Source organism: Theropithecus gelada, chromosome 18 (assembly GCF_003255815.1).
Source record: "Theropithecus gelada isolate Dixy chromosome 18, Tgel_1.0, whole genome shotgun sequence".
Classification (NCBI taxonomy): domain Eukaryota; kingdom Metazoa; phylum Chordata; class Mammalia; order Primates; family Cercopithecidae; genus Theropithecus; species Theropithecus gelada.
In genome coordinates this window covers 26,713,320-26,731,004 of record NC_037686.1, presented here as the reverse complement: position 1 = coordinate 26,731,004, position 17,685 = coordinate 26,713,320, and the positions used below count along the sequence as shown (strand labels likewise).

Sequence of the window (17,685 nt, the reverse complement as noted above, 5' to 3'; positions counted from 1 at the left end):
AAGCTCTCTAGTCTTCAATTTCCTCAAGCCAAAAATTAGGAGGTCTGGGCTACATCATCTGAAATATCCTTTCTGATGCTTCAGTTCTATGATATTTTATGTCTCTAAGATATAATCTATGGCAAATATAACTAGGATATTACTTGAAATAATTATACTTTATCTCGGGTTCCCAGGTGCCTAACATAGAGCCAGGGAACATAAAAGATGTGCAATATATGTTTAAAAAATTAATGAATGATCTTTATAGGTATAAATGCTGCCTATGCATCCTTACGATTTTTCCCAAAAGGAAAGAACCCTTCTCTATGGATGCTGACTTTTGCAATTAAATTTAATTTTGAGCTTATTCATATACATTATTATTCTTATGCATGGCCCTTGAATAGTGCTATAAAAATTTCAGAATGTGTTTATGTATTTCTTTAAGAAGTGCTAATAGTATCACTATATCTAGGAAATGTTTTTGCATTCTAAACAAATTCTTTTATAATTAGTCATAAATATTTATTTCATAAATGTTCTTAAGGAGAAAAAAGAAAGAGAGACAGAAACTCTTGCCTTAAAGAGACTCCACCTCCAGTGGTAATCCTAGATAACATTTAGCACTAAAATTCTATCACTCTACAGCTTTAGATACCATCATTTCCAGGCTTATGTGCACATCAATAAAGAAGATTTTGTATAAGTAGGTTGCAGAACCACAAGGTGCTACATCTTTTTAACTCTTGTTGAACAGAAATAATGCTAATTTTAGCGTCAACCTAAACATAAACTTATTTGCCAATGAGTAAAGATCTGTGCAGTTATAAATAGCTTACTCCTCGGGAAATGTTTTAAATGGAAATTTTTAACACTATCTAACATACACATTCTTCTTATAGGATTAAATTGGAAAGCTCTTTTAGAGTGGCAGTTTGCTGCAGAGGAAAGATCTAACATTCTCATTCTGCCACTTACCAGAAATACAACATTGGCAAGTTAGCTAAGCTATTGGAACCCCAGTTTTTTCTCTGAATAACAGAGATAATAATAGTTAATTTGTGGGGTTATTATGAAGATTAAATAAGATAATGTTCATGGAAAGTCTGCTTTGGTGCTTGGCACAGAGTGCCACAGACCCCCTCTGTGAGGTTTCCTTCCCCAGAACGGAGCTCTTCTTCTATTTCTAATGGCTGGATAAAATATTATGATCTTAACTACACTGAAAGCATTCAAATGTATCTCAAAATATGACCCTCCATACTTCATTCAAAACCAGAAAGGAAGACTACTTCTGAACTTGGTATAGGAACTTCAAACAGGAGGAGACTTGGCATTTGTCTTTGATGAAAAATTCAGAAGAGAGAGAGACAAATAACATGAGAAGTTACAATATGGTGCTGTGATTGATAATGAAGGTTGATTTTCTTTCTGCTGTCTACATTAGGTGCTGATCTCCTAAAAATACCCCAAAGTCTATGTGCATTCAAAGACAGGACACATAACTATAATCCATGAGAAGTTCATCAGTGACTTTAGTGAAAGGGTAACAGCAACAGCTGTGCTGGATATTGAAAGATGACTAGCATATTGCAAGTTACAAAAGAGTACATGAGTGTATGCGGATAAGGGGGATTTGGGGGTGGAGTGTGGATGGGAGGAGCATCTAGGCAGAAGAACCAGCATGTGCAGAAGTAAAGGAGTAAGAGCATGGCTTAGGAAAGGCAAAATATCCTTGTATTAGCAAAGATCAGCTGATGGGGAGCAAAGGTAGGCAGTGAGACCCAAGAGGTCCATTGTACCAGTATTATGACATGCTAAGGAACACAAGACACAGATTTTCTTCGGATGGGGCAGTCAATGCTGGCTTTGAAACCAAAGTGGATGAGAGTACTTAGATGATATTTTCAACTGCTCGTTTCGCACATGCAATGCATCAGGAACTCCATTGTGCTTTGTTTTATAGGTATTGTTTCCTAGTCCTTGAAATGAAATAGACTTATCTTTTCAGCTTGGTCAACTGACACTCAGAGAGGTTAAGTAACTTGCTCAAGATTACACATCCTTAAGCAATCTTGTAAAAGGAGCAATGGGATATTTGAGATAGAACAAATCACTGAAGAAAGAAAATGATGAGATCTGAACATAAGTTAGAAAGTTAGTTTAGTCAGTCATGTTTTAAAAGGAAAGGGGAAGAAGAATACAGAAAAGATGGAATTTCTGTTCAAAGTGAGCGTTCATGATTTGGGCAGGTCTGTTAATACAGGCGTACTCTGAAATGACAGAATGTTTTTAAATAATACAAAATGTTGCTTCTGTGTTTTAAAATTGCTCGGTGATTATTTTACGTCAGAGGCAGTGGAGCATCATAATTAGTAGCTCAGGCCCCAAAGCCAGGCTGTCTGGATTTGAATTTTCACCTTCAACTTACTTAACCTCAGGCAGGTTATTTAACTTCTGTGGACCTGAGTTTCCTAATCCTTAAAAAAGGAGATAATAATAGTGCCTATGTCATAGGGTTGTTTAGGCATGAAAGAGAGAATATAGAACAATTTCTCGCATAAAATAAGACCTCAGTAAGCATTAGCCAGCATTGCTTTGTGCCTTTGCCCTTAATCACCAGCCATTTATTTAGAAAGTATTAATAGTGTGCCAAGCACTGTGTTAGTTTCCAGGGATACAAAGATGGATAAAAGATGATTTCTGCATTTAAACACATTTGTGTTTTCTAACATCATACTCTGTGGTTCAGCAGAGGTACTTGAGATTACATCATGATTAAAATCACCTATCTGAATTACTTGAGAACAAGTTATTTAAAATCTCCCATTGTGGCAAGATGGCTGAATAGAAAGAGCTCCAGTCTGCAGCTCCCAGTGAAAACAACGCAATAGGCAGATGATTTCTGCATTTCCAACTGATGTACCCAGTTCCTCTCAATGGGACTGGTTAGACAGTGGGTGCAGCCCACAGAGGGCCAGCCGAAGCAGGGTGGGGCATCGCCTCACCTGAGAAGTGCAAGAGGTCGGAGAACTCCCTCCCCTAGCCAAGGGAAGTCATGAAGGACCTTGCCATGAGGAAGGGTGCTATCTGGCCCAGTTACTACACTTTTCCCATGGTCTTCACAACCTGTGGACGAGGAGATGCTCTTGGGTGCCTATGCCACATGGGACCTGGGTTTCAAGTACAAAACAAGGCAGCCATTTGGGCAGACACCAAGCTAGCTGCGGGAGTTTTCTTTTTGTAACCCAGTGGTGCCTGGAATGCCAGTGAGACAGAACTGTTTACTCCCCTGGGAAGGGGGCTGAAGCCAGGAAGCCAAGTGCTCAGCGGATCCCACCCCAAAGGAACCCAGCAAGCTAAGATCCACTGGCTTGAAATTCTCACTGTCAGCACAGCAGTCTGAAGTCAACCTATGACGCTCAAGTTTGGTGGAGGGAGGGGCATCCACCATTACTGAGGCTTGAGTTGGGGGTCTTCCCCTTACAGTGTAAACAAAGCCACCGGGAGTTCAGACTGGGCGGTGCCCACCACAACACTGGGCGGTGCCCACCACAACACTGCAAAGCCACTGTAGCCAGACTGCCTCTCTAGATTCCTCTTCTCTGGGCAGGGCATCTCTGAAAGAAAGGCAGCAGCCCCAGTCAAGGGCTTATAGATAAAACTCCCATCTCCCTGGAACAGAGCACCTGGGGGAAGGGGCAGCTGTGGGCACAGCTTCACCAGACTTAAACATTTCTGCCTGCCAGCTCTGCAGAGAGCAGCAGATCTCCCAGCACAGCACTTGAGCTCTGCTAAGCAACAGAATGCCTCCTCAAGTGAGTCCCTGACCCCCATGCCTCCTGATGGGGAGATACCTCCCAGCAGGGGTCGATAGATACCTCATACAGAAGAGGTCTGGCTGGCATCTGGTGGGTCCCCCTCTGGGATGAAGCTTCCGGAGGAAGGAGCAGGCAGCAATCTTTGCTGTTCTGCAGCCTTCACTGGTGATACCCAGGCAAACAGGGTCTGGAGTGGACCTCTAGCAAACTCCAGCAGACCTGTAGCAGAGGGGCCTATTAGAAGGAAAACTAACAATCAGAAAGCAATAGCATCAACATCAAAAACAACAAAAAAATGACCACGCAAAAACTCCATCTGAAGGTCACCAACATCAAAGACCAAAGGTAGATAAATCCATGAAGATGAGGAAAAAGCAGTGCAAAAAGGCTGAAAATTCCAAAAACCACAACGCCTCTTCTCCAAAGGATCACAATTCTTTGCCAGCAAGGGAACAAAACTGGACAGAGAATGAGTTTGACAAACAGCCTTCAGAAGGTGGGTAATAGCAAACTCCTCTGAGGTAAAGGAACATGTTCTAACCCAATGCAAGGAAGCTAAGAACCTTGATAACAGGTTAGAGGAATTGCTAACTAGAATAACCAGTTTAGAGAAGAACATAAATGACCTGATGGAGGTGAAAAACACAGCACGAGAACTTCGTGAAGCATATACAAGTATCAATAGCTGAATCGATCAAGCAGAATAAAGGATATCAGAGATTGAAGATCAACCTAATGAAATAAAGCATGAAGACAAGATAAGAGAAAAAAGAATGAAAAGGAAAAAACAAAGCCTCCAAGAAGTATGGTACTAGGTGAAAATTCAAAACCTACGTTTGATTGGTGTACCTGAAAGTGACGGGGAGAATGGAACTAAGAAAACACACTTCAGGATATTATCCAGGAGAACTTCCTCAATCTAGCAAGACAGGCCAACATTTAAATTCAGGAAATACAGACAACACCACAAAGATACTCCTCAAGAAGAGCAACCCCAAGACACATAATTGTCAGATTCACCAAGGTTGAAATGAAGGAAAAAATATTAAGGGCAGCCAGAGAGAAAGATTGGGTTACCCACAAAGGGAAGCCCATCAGACTAACAGTGGATCTCTCAGCAGAAATCCTACAAACCAGAAGAGAGTGGAGGCCAATATTCAACATTCTTAAAGAAAAGAATTTCCAACCCAGAATTTCCTATCCAGCCAAACTAAGCTTCATAAGTGAAGAAGAAATAAAATCCTTTATAGACAAGCAAATACTAAGGGATTTTGTCACCATCAGGCCTGCCTTACAAGAGCTCCTGAAGGAAGCACTAAATATGGAAGGGAAAAACCAGTACCAGCCACAGCAAAAACAAACCAAATTGTATATACCATCCACACTATGAAGAAACTGCATTAACTAATGGGCAAAATAACCAGCTAGCATCATAATGACAGGGTCAATTCACACAGAACAATATTAACCTTAAATGTAAATGGGCTAAACGCCCATTTACACAGATTGGCGAATTGGATAAAGAGTCAAGAACCATCAGTGTGCTGTATTCAGGAGACCCATGTCATGTGCAAAGACACACATAAGCTCAAAATAAAAGGATGGAGGAAGACTTACCAAGCAAATGGAAAGCAAAAAAAAAAAAAAAAAAAAAAAAAAAAGCAGAAGTTGCAATCCTAGTCTCTGATAAAACAGACTTTAAACCAACAAATATCAAAAAAGACAAAGAAGGGCATTACATAATGGTAAAGGGATCAATGCAACAAGAAGAGCTAACAATCCTAAATATATATGCACCCAATACAGGAGCACCCAGATTCATAAAGCAAGTTCTTAGAGACTTACAAAGAGACTTATACTCCCACACAATAATAATGGGAGACTTTAACACCCTACTGTCAACATTAGATCAACGAGACAGAAGATTAACAAGGATATTCAGAACTTGAACTCAGCTTTGGACCAAGCAGACCTAATAGACATCTACAGAACTCTCCACCCAAATCAACAGAATATACATTCTTCTCAGCACCACATAGCACTTATTCTAAAATTGACCACATAATTGGAAGTAAAACACTGCTCAGCAAATGCAAAAGAATGAAAATCATAATAAACTGTCTCTCAGACCACAATGCAATCAAATTAGAACTCTGGATTAAGAAACTCACTCAAAACCGCACAACTACAAGTAAACTGAACAACCTGCTCCTGAATGACTACTGGGTAAATAACAAAATTAAGTCAGAAATAAAGATGTTCTTTGAAACCAATGAGGAGAAAGACAGAATGTACCAGAATCTCTGGGACACAACTATGGCAGTGTTTAGAGGGAAATTTATAACACCAAATGCCCACAGAAGAAAGCAGGAAAGAGCTAAAATCAACACCCTAACATCACAATTGAAAGAACTAGAGAAGCAAGAGCAAACAAATCCAAAAGTTAGCAAAAGACAAGAAATAACTAAGATCAGAGCAGAACTGAAGGAGATAGAGACATGAAAAACCCTTCAAAAAATCAATGAATCCAGGAGCTGGTTTTTTGAAAAGATAAACAAAATAGACCGCTAGCCAGACTAATAAAGAGGAAAAGAGAGAAGAATCAAATAGGCACAATAAAAATGATAAAGGCGAAATCACTACTGATCTCACAGAAATACAAATTACGATCAGAGAATACTATAAACACCCCTATGCAAATAAACTAGAAAATCTAGGAGAAATGGATAAATTCTTGGACACATACACCCTCCCAAGACTAAACAAAGAAGAAGTCGAATCCCTGAATAGACCAATAACAAGTTTGGAAATTGAGGCAGTAATTAATAGTCTACCAACAACAACAACTGAAAAAATCCCGGGACTAGACGGATTCATAGCCGAATTCTACCAGAGGTACAAAGAGGAGCTGGTACCATTCCTTCTGAAACAATTCCAAGCAACAGAAAAAGAGGGAATCCTCCCTAAATCATTTAAAGAGGCCAGCATCATCCTGATACCAACACCTGGCAGAGACACAACAAAAAAAGAACATTTTAGGCCAATATCCCTGATGAACATTTATGCAAAAATCCTCAATAACATACTGGCAAACTGAATCCAGCAGCATATCAAAACGGTTATCCACCACGATCAAGTTGGCTTCATCCTGGGATGCAAGGCTGGCTCAACATACACAAATCAATAAACGTAATCCATTACATAAACAGAACCAATGACAAAAACCACATGATTATCTCAATAGATGCAGAAAAGGCCTTCAATAAAATTCAACACCCTTTCATGCTAAAAACACTCAATAAACTAGGTATTGATGGAACATATCTCAAAATAATAAGAGCTATTTATGACAAACCCACAGCCAAAATCATACTGAATGGGCAAAAGCTGGAAGTATTCCCTTTGAAAACCAGCACAAGACAAGGATGCCCTCTCACCACTCCTATTCAATACAGTATTGGAAGTTCTGCCCAGGGCAATCAGGCAAGAGAAAGAAATGAAGGGTATTCAAATAGGAAGAGAGGAAGTCAAATTATCTCTGTTTGCAGATGACGTGATTGTATATTTAGAAAGCCCCATCGTCTCAGCCCAAAACCTCGTTAAGTTGATAAGCAAATTCAGCAGTGTCAGGATACAAAACCAACGTGCAAAATCACAAGCATTCCTATATACCAGTAATAGACAACCAGAGAGCCAAATCATGAGCAAACTCCCATTCACAATTGTTACAAAGAGAATAAAATACCTAGGAATACAACTTACGAGGGAAATAAAGGACAAACCACTGCTCAAGGAAAGAAGAGATGACACAAACAAATGGAAAAACATTCGATGTTCATGGATAGGAAGAATCAGTATTGTGAAAATGGCCATACTGCCCAAAGTAATTTATAGATTCAATGCCATTCCCATCAAGCGCCATTGACTTTCTTCACAGAATTAGAAAAGACTACTTTAAATTTCATATGGAAACAAAAAAGAGCCAAGACAATCCTAAGCAAAAAGAACAAAGCTGGAGGCATCATGCTACCTAACTTAAACTATACTACAAGGCTATAGTAACCAAAACAGCATGGACCTGGTATCAAAACAAATATATAGACCAATAGAACACAACAGAGGCCTCAGAAATAACACCACACATCTACAACCATCTGATCTTCGACAAACCTGACAAAAACAAGCAATGGGGAGAGCATTCCCTATTTAATAAATGGTGTTGGGAAAACTGGCTAGCCATATGCAGAAAACTGAAACTGGACCCCTTCCTTATACCTCATACAGAAATTAACTCAAAATGGATTAAACACTTAGATGTAAGGCCTAAAATCATAAAAACCCTAGAAGAAAACCTAGGCAAAACCATTTAGGACATAGGCATGGGCAAAGACTTCATGACTAAAACACCAAAAGGGATGGCAACAAAAGCCAAAATTCACAAATGGGATCTAATTAAAGTAAAAAGCTTCTGCACAGCAAAAGAAACTAGCATTAGAGTGAAGAGGAAATCTACAGAATGGGAGAAAATTTTTGCAATCTACTCATCTGACAAAGGGCTAATATCCAGAATCTATAAGGAACTTAAACAAAGTTACAAGAAAAAAACAACCCCATCAAAAAGTGGACAAATGATATGAACAGACACTTTTCAAAAGGAGACATTTATGTCGCCAAAAAACATACGAAAATTAGCTCATCATCACTGGTCATTAGAAAAATGCAAATCAAAACCACAATGAGATACCATCTCATGCCAGTTAGAATGGCAATCATTGAAAAGTCAGGAAACAACAGATGCTGGAAGGATGTGGAGAAATAGGAATGCTTTTACATTGTTGGTGGGAGTGTAAATTAATTCAATCATTGTGGAAGACAGTGTGGCGACTCCTCAAGGATCTAGAACCAGAAATATCATTTGACGTAGCAATCCCATTACTGGGTATATACCCAAAGGATTATAAATCATTCTACTATAAAGACACATGCACACGTATGTTTATTGCAGCACTATTCATAGAAGCAAACACTTGGAACAGCCCCAAATGCCTATCAATGCTAGACTGGATAAAGAAAATGTGGCACATATACACCATGGAATTCTATGTAGCCAAAAAAAGAATGAGTTCATGTCCTTTGCAGGGATATGGATGAAGCTGGAAACCATCATTCTCAGCAAACTAACACAGGAACAGAAAACCAAACACTGTGTGTTCTCACTCATAAGTGGGAGTTGAACAATGAGAACATATGGGCACAGGGAGGGGAACATCACACACCAGGGCCTGTTGGGGGGTGAGGGGCAAGGGGAGGGATAGCATTAGGAGAAATACCTAATGTAGATGATGGGTTGATGGGTAAAGCAAACCACCATGGCACCTGTATACCTATGCAGCAAACCTGCACATTCTGCACATGTATCCCAGAACCTAAAGTACATATATATATTAAAAAATCTCCCATCACAATGTTGTTCATTATTGTAAGGACTAATACCTCCACTCTTCTCACCCCTCTCTCCCAATGTGACATTAAGATCTGTTCAGCCTGAGTTATCTTTGATGTCAGGTGTTTCCCTTGACCCAACAGGCAACATCATAAAGTTGGTGTGATCATTTCCTACATATGTGTACCAAAACTTCCAGAGCTGAATGTTTGTACCATTGTTTCAGGGGTCTCTTCCTTGCTAATTCATTAGATTTACATATTATGTAGTATATATAATTAATGGGTGCATTTTTCCATCCAATGGCACTTTTTAAAAATTATAATTTTATAAAATCTCATTTATATAAGCTAGAGAGAAATGTTAATGGTTAGAATTTTTAGAGCTGTATCAAATAAGGGGAAGACTTGTATTGGCAATATCAGTTATTCATTGTCTTAAACTGTATCATGAAGCTCCTCATACCTGTGTCTCTCAGCTTTAGGATGATAAAGGAGTTTTAGAAATTCTGCTCATGATGGCATTTGCACATTGTCTGAAAGGATTCGAAATTAGGCATTGCAGGTTCAACATTAACATTGGTTGAATAGATGAAAATTGTTGGTAGAAGGAACACCATGTCCTTTAGAGTCCAACCACAGTACATTAAAATGGACAGATGAGCAGTCGAGATGACCTCTGAGACAAGATTGAAAAGGAACACGTCTACATAAATAAATGAGAAGGAAATGAAAATAGCAAGGCCCTTCTATTTAAAATAACTAAATGAAGTACCAAAATGATTAAGTGAAAAGCGACTTTAATACCAAGGAATCTCTTTAGAATGAATGGAATTGTTGAGATAGAGTGAACTGATTAGTTATCAAGACAGACACTGGGATCTTGGTCACATTGCTTTCCAATACATCCAGTATTTATTATAGGAAATTTGAAATGTTCAGATCATAAGGCATCTTCAAGTAGCAAACAACCATTACTAAAATAGAGAGGTCAGATCTTTCAACTGTAGGTGAAAATAACCAAAATGAAGTAAATCAGAAGCTTTAGATTTAAATGTGAATGCTGGAATGAAACTGATTTAAATGTGAATGTTGGAATGAGATTAAGAAGTTCTTATACTATACATAGTAAAATTTGTGAAATGAGGATATTTTAAAAATAAAAATAATACTTGGGATATATCTGAAAATTTAAAAATCTTCCCATTAATTTGATATGCAAAATGGGAAACTTGACAATGATTGTGTTAACAGCAATGAATTAATGTTACAATATTCAACAGCTGAGGATATAGATTTAAATATATTAAGTTTAATTTTTTTTCAGTTTTTTAAAAAAACAAACCTTCAAGAGAATGACAAGAGAAGACAGAGATAAGAGAAATTATTTTCAAAAGACACATGTGATAAAGGATTATTAGCCATAATATACAAAGAACTTTTAACTCTCAACAATAAGAAAACAACCCAGTTAAAAAATGGGCCAAAGATCTGAACAGACACCTCACCAAAGAAGATACAAAGATAGAAAGTAAGCATATGAAGAGATGTTCAACATCATTAGGGAACTGCTAATTAAAATCAGAAGTATACACCTATTAGATTGACCAAATTCTAAAACACTGACATCAAATGCTGGAGAGGATATGGAGCAACAGGACACTTATTTGTTGCTGGTGGAAATGCAAAATGATACAATTACCTTGAAAGACAGTGCAGCAGTTTCTACAAAAGTAAACGTATTTTTACCCTATGATCCAGCAATGACACTCCTTGATATCAGGTTGGGGCAAAAGTAGTTAAATCAAAAAGTAATGGCAAAACTGCAATTACCTTTGCACCAACCTAAAATATTTACCCAAATGAGTTGAAAATTTATGTCCACACAAAAACCTACACTGGATGTTTACATCAGCTTTATTCATCATTTTCAAAACAAGGAAACAACAAAAATGTCCTCCAATAGGTGAATACACCAATTAAATGTGGTACATCCAGGCAGTGGAATATTACTCAACACTAAAACAAAATGAACTATCAAGCCATGAAAAGCCATGAAGGAAACTTAAATGCATATTACTGAGTGAAAGAGGCCAACCTGAAAAGGCTACACACTGTATGATTTCAACGATATGACATTTCGGAAAAGGTAAAACTATGGAGCCAGGGAAAAGATGAGAGTGAGGTGCGAAGGAGGGATGAATGGGCAGAGCACAGAGGAGTTTTAGGGCAGTGAAACTATTCTGTATGATATCACAGTGATGGAAACATGTCATTTATGCATTTGTCAAAGCCCATAGAATGCACAACACCAAGAATGTACCCTAATGTAAACTGTGGACTTCAGTTGATGATGGGTTAATGTAGGTTCATTGATAGTAACAAATATACCATTCTGATGGAGGATGCCCATTGTGTGTGTGTGTGTGTGTGTGTGTGTATGTGTGTATGTAGGCAGATATATAAAAACTGTACTTTCCACTCAATTTTTGGGTGACCTAAATTGCTCTCAAATAAATTTTACTAAATAAATAAATGACACACTGTATGAGTCCATTAGATAAAGTTCTAGAATAGGCAAAATTAGTTAGTGGTCATATAAGCCATGACGATGGTTTCCTCTGTTGGAGGAATGACTGGAAGGTCACATGAGCAGGACTTCTGGGGGCATTGGTAATCTACTTCTTGATCTTATTGGAAGTATATACTTTGTGAAAATTCATCGAGATATACACTTAATTGTGACCTCTTTGTATGTATATCTCAATGTCTTAGTATAAAGTATTTTAAAAGTAAAAAACACCCTGCCCAACTTTACATTTAAATTTAATTTCTTAGGAAGCATTTGTTTTCTTAAGAAGCAAGTAATCCGTGTTCATTTTTCTTCCAATAATTTTGGAAGAAATTAATGAAGTATTGATGGATTAGTTAGGATTCAACCAAGGGAAAAGTAAACATTCTAAGTATTTAAAATGATAAACTTTAATACAAGGAAATGATTACAAAGATGAAAGAACTGAGAAGCTAAATTGGGAACGGTGAGTCAAATGCCGGGCGCGGTGGCTCAAGCCTGTAATCCCAGCACTTTGGGAGGCCGAGACGGGCGGATCACGAGGTCAGGAGATCGAGACCATCCTGGCTAACACGGTGAAACCTCGTCTCTACTAAAAAATACAAAAAAAAAAAACTAGCCGGGCGAGGTGGCGGGCGCCTGTAGTCCCAGCTACTCGGGAGGCTGAGGCAGGAGAATGGCGTGAACCTGGGAGGCGGAGCTTGCAGTGAGCTGAGATCTGGCCACTGCACTCTAGCCTGGGTGACAGAGCAAGACTCCGGCTCAAAAAAAAAAAAAAAAAAAAAAACCAAAAAAACAACAAATTAAAGACGAGCAGTCTCAGGAAGCCAAAGGCACTATCACTCATGATTCTCAAGGGATAAAAGGGAAGAGGTGGTGTTAATGAGGTTCAGGGTTCAGGGTCACTGGAAGAAGCTGGAGGTAAGGTGTAGGAGTGGAGGGGAGGCTGTGGCTGGAAAATACAGCCCATAGGGTCAGTTCCTGTGGAATGAACAGAGGTGGAGCAGGGCAAGGAATGGCCCTGAAGGTAACAGGCACAGATGGGCACACGTGGAAAATAAAGGATTCAGAAAATAAGTTTTTCATTTTCATTTTCTTCTTCTACAGTAACTGTTACACTAGGCAAACTGATTTACTGGTATTTTTGATGGGCACCAAGTTTAGCTTCTGGGAACTGCGTTCAACACACATCTTGTAAATAAATAGAATTACCATTTTAGTTCTACATCCAATCTCCATAAACCAAATTTATACACACGTAAGTTTATGAAAGCATTATTTGCCATCATTTTGAAGCTAATCAAAAGTATTAAGGAAGCATCTCTGCCTTTCAGATTAGATTCAGACAGTGGCCAATGCTCTGTCAGCTGCATTATTTTATTGGAATTGTAAACATAGGTATATGCTGGTGTTCTGAAGATCACCTTTCTTCAAAGTACATAATAAAGCCACACTTTGAAAACTAGACTTAGGAGGAGGTAGAAAGCCACACAATATCCTCAATATGACCACCACTCACTTTCTCCATTCCCCTCTATTCTGCTGAAAAATGGCGACGGCATATATCAGACTAATATTAAAGCACCAATTTTAGGCTCTTCTGTTTTCTAACATGGAAAGGTGATGACATATGATGATGTAAAATATATTTATTCATCCATTTTATGGCCAGACAAAACAAAGCGTAATGTGTGTGTGTGTGTGTGGGTGCTTAATTGTACATAGCACTTTAAAAATTTAGCACACCTGCCTTCAACCATGCCCTACTTTTAATTCTAAGTAAAATCTCCCGATAAGCAGCATCTAAAATGTTATCCCTATCTCAAACACAGATTTGTTAGTGATTAAACCATTATTATCACCATCAAATTTTCATTCAGTTTATGCCATCAAAAATTTTGTCTCATTCTGGTTTATTACTCTGATATTAAATACATTTTATATTTTACAAATCATATAACCTTTAGAATAGAATGAAGCATTTTGGCATTTGCTTAATAGAATCCAGGAAGTGACAGTCAAGACAACTTCCATGTTATAGAGCTCACAGTTCAGATGGTTTCTGATAATAATACTAACAATAAATAAACAAAAAATAAAGAGAGTAAGTCTTTCATTGTCTGGAACCTCACTAAAGGTGCGAAACTGAAAGGCATTGATAATATTTATTTAGCCATCTTGCGCCACCTCAGCATTGATAATAGTTAAACCCATTTTCTTTTCAGGCAAAGGAGAGGATCACTTTAAAGAGAAACAGTTCAATATTCATCTTAAGTTCTTTGTCTTAAACACACTCACCTAAAATTCAATGAAGGGACAGCATGAACTTTTCAAAACCATCTATATTCTTTGAAATGGCAGTTGATTATGGCACTTAAAGACTTCCCAAGCACTTCATCCAAGGATTGGTAAATCCTATTTATCTGCAATGAGAAAGTAGACTTTTATTTAGCTAAGCAATTCACACTTCTATATTTATTACACAAACAGGAAGCCAGAATTGGCAGATCTAGAACATATGATATTTTATAAATCCCCATATCCTCTATTAATAACGTATGCAATTTGGAACTTTGCTTTTCATTTGGTATAAGAAATATTTATAAAAATAGACATTTATGGTAGAAGTCATTTCACTGATGAGGACAGTGAGTCCCAGAGGGATGAAGTGATCATCCAAGATTTAAAAGCTGGTTAAAGATAGAGAGTGACCTGGAACCTCGGGTTCCTGATATAGCTCTATGGATTTAGTTGATTGTAAAACCAGAAATGGGAAAACATGGAATCTTCTTTGTTTTCCAAGCAGATAGTTTTCTGGAATATTTTATTGCCACAGTTTTTACTAAAGCCAAGTAAAGTAGTACTAAGATCAGAACCCTTGGACTAACATTTCCTCTGATGGATTGAGCTTGAGCAGTCTTAAGTAGATACCCTGTAAGAGTGGACTAAAAAGGCAACCTAATGTTACTTAATAATCCATATGATTATGTTGTATAGTAATAACATATAAATTGTAAATATTTCACAAGATTGGCTGTTAATTTTTCTTAACTAAGCTGAATGATTTTATATGCTTTTGCCTTCTGAGAAAATTTCTAAATGAGAACTGAAAGACACAGCTCTAGACTGCCCTCCCCAATGCCCAAGATCCCCAACCCTATGCCTGGGAGTGACCCAGGCACCCCACTCATCATCTCCCCTCAGCCAGTCCTCCCCAGTGTTCTCTTCCTCCTCACCCTTTCCTCCTTGCTTCTCCCTGTGAACAAACAGGCTGGGTGTTACTATCCCAGGTGCCAGATGGCTTGAAGCAGCAAAACTTTGAAGCTTAGGGAATCTCATGTTAAGATGAAGGAAAAGTGTGGGGAGGAGGGACACAGTAAAGTAAAAGGGACAAGGCATCTGGTGGCAATGGGGATGGAAAGGAAAGGGATGGAAGGAACCCAGCTCTGCACCTTTGCTGAGTGATGGGTGCCTTCTGCTTCTGACTCCCACCCCATGCTTTCCTCTCCCAACCCAGGTTATCTAAAATGAACACAATAATTATTTTAGCTTTCATGACTGGGTTCAGGCTTCCTATGATTTGAGGTACATAAAGAAAATTCTATAACAAAATCTTCCCCTTCCTCTTATCTAAGTTATCAGGCATGTTCATTATTACGTGAGGTTTATTTATGATATGGTTTTGCTGTGTCCCCACCCAAATCTCATCTTGACTTGTAGTTCTCATAATCCCCACATATCATGGGAGGGGCCCAATAGGAGATAATTGACTCATGGAGGCTATTATCCCCATGCTGTTCTTGTGACAGTATAGGGGCTTTTCCCTCTTTGCTCGGCAATTCTCTCTCTTGCTGCCACATGAAGAAGGACGTGTTTGCTTCCACTTCCACCATGATTGTAAGTTTCCTGAGGCCTCACCAGCCATCTGGAACTGAGTCAGTTATACTTCTTTCCTTTATAAATTACTCAGTCATGGGCAGTTCTTTATAGTAGTGTGAGAATGACCTAATACAATTTAATATGATATAAAGAGACTTTCACTACACAATTAACCACTGTTCTGTGACATTCGGACCCAACAGTCTTTCCCCGTGCTATGATTCTAGGCGCACACATCTGTTTGACATTCTTTGAATTAAATGTATTATTACAACAGTAGTACTTTCAGATATTTTTTGTTTCTTAAAGTACATGCTATTATTTCTTTTAAAATTGGAGTTGGAGTAGATTAGACCTATGTATCTGAGAATAAGTTATATATTAAAAATATTTCTCCTCATGAACACAGCTCTCTAAGCCATAGTACCTGGTAAGAAATGAAAATTGCATACAATCTAATGTATTATATTTTCACCTTAGGCTATATCTATGTATATAATAAAGTGAGATAAACTTATATCCAGCTCTATCTGGTGATGTAGAATCACTCAAGAAATCACCTGGTATTGTTCTAGGGACCTCTTAGGATTTGGCTGCTGGTTGTTGCTCCTGTACCTGACAATTTTGGGAAGGATGACTTGCATATTTCTTTTTTCTTTGTGCAGGTCCAATGGGTTACTCCAGACTGCAGTAGATTTGGAGGGAGCCTAAACAATGCTCAGATAGAGACACTGTGTTAAAGTACCACATGGGTGGTCCAGGTTGACATCTTGACCAGGATCTATGATTCATAAAAGTTGCACCTTGGGTGGTCTCTGGATCACAAGCCAGCTTTAGATTCTGCTGTTCCTCTTCTACCAAGAAGTGGCCCCATTTCACCCCATATACCACAGATAGTGATTAAAAGAAGTTAGTTGTCTAATCTGGAGGCAGATCAATCCCTACCATTCTTGGCTTCTATCCTGCATGGCAACTCCAGAGTATGCAGAGTTAAATACCCTCAATTCTTTCTACTCTTTCTTTCACCTGAGGGTGGCAGCTTCCCAAGTGGCTAGTGAATTAAAGGCATCAATCCTACTCTACTCTTCCTGCAGCCTACTGGACACTTGCAAAGCAAAATTGTCACATGAACATTGGGTGGGAATAAAAATGATACCTTTCTCCATTCTCTCTCTCTTTGAGACAAGGTCTTGCTCTCTCACCCATACTGAGTGCAGTGGCATGATTGTGGCTCACTGCAGCCTCAAACTCCTCAGGCTCAAGCAATCTTCCCATCTCAGCCTCCTGAGTAGCTGGGACTGCAGGTGCTCAGCACCACACTCAGTTAATTTTTGTATTTTTTGGAGATGAGATTTTGCTATGTTGCCCAGGCTGGTCTCAAACATCTGAGCTCAAACAATCCGCCCGCCTCAGCCTCCCAACGTGGTGGGATTACAGGCATGAACCACCGTGCCTGGCCCCTTCTCTCTTTAAATTCTTATTTAAATTACAGGTCAGCTAACTTAAATTCTAGGATGGCTGACTTGTGGTTAGAAATTAAATTTTAGTGTCATGGTATAAAATAAAAATATTGTATTCTTTACTAAGCTCCCATAAAAGCTTTCAGCCAGGGTCTGGACTGGAGTTAGGAGCCAGTGTCTTACCACAGAGTACCATAAAGAAAGAAGTATTTCATTTATTTTGGGTGCTGCATTTTAGGCATATAGGTTGGATGGAAGTTGCAGGAGTCACATTTTTGCTTAATAAGAGGACCCCCTCAAATTGGAGGATGCAAAAACAGAATGGGCCACCTAAAAAGGTAGTGATCTCCATATCAATGGTATCAATTTTAAATAGAGGCTCAATAATCATTTGTAGTGGTGGGATTTGGTAAAGCATACATGTTTATCACACAGATATGTAGTCCTCTCAACCCAGATTCTGTGGGACCTAGCCAAGTATTAGACTGGAGAAGAGTTAACCTTTGTGTTATTATTCCTATTTATGCTT

The 17,685-nt window shown here is 38.6% G+C and overlaps 1 protein-coding gene across 7 annotated transcripts in view; it reads right to left on the bottom strand.

Moving 5' to 3' along the window:
* DTNA (dystrobrevin alpha) overlaps positions 1 to 17,685 on the bottom strand; it is a 392,643-nt gene that overhangs the window by 196,300 nt on the left and 178,658 nt on the right. For all 7 annotated transcript variants that reach the window (XM_025365041.1, XM_025365048.1, XM_025365046.1 and 4 more), the window contains exon 2: positions 14,116 to 14,240. The gene's annotated coding sequence lies outside the window, so the exon portion shown is untranslated. The remainder of the gene's footprint in view (positions 1 to 14,115; positions 14,241 to 17,685) is intronic.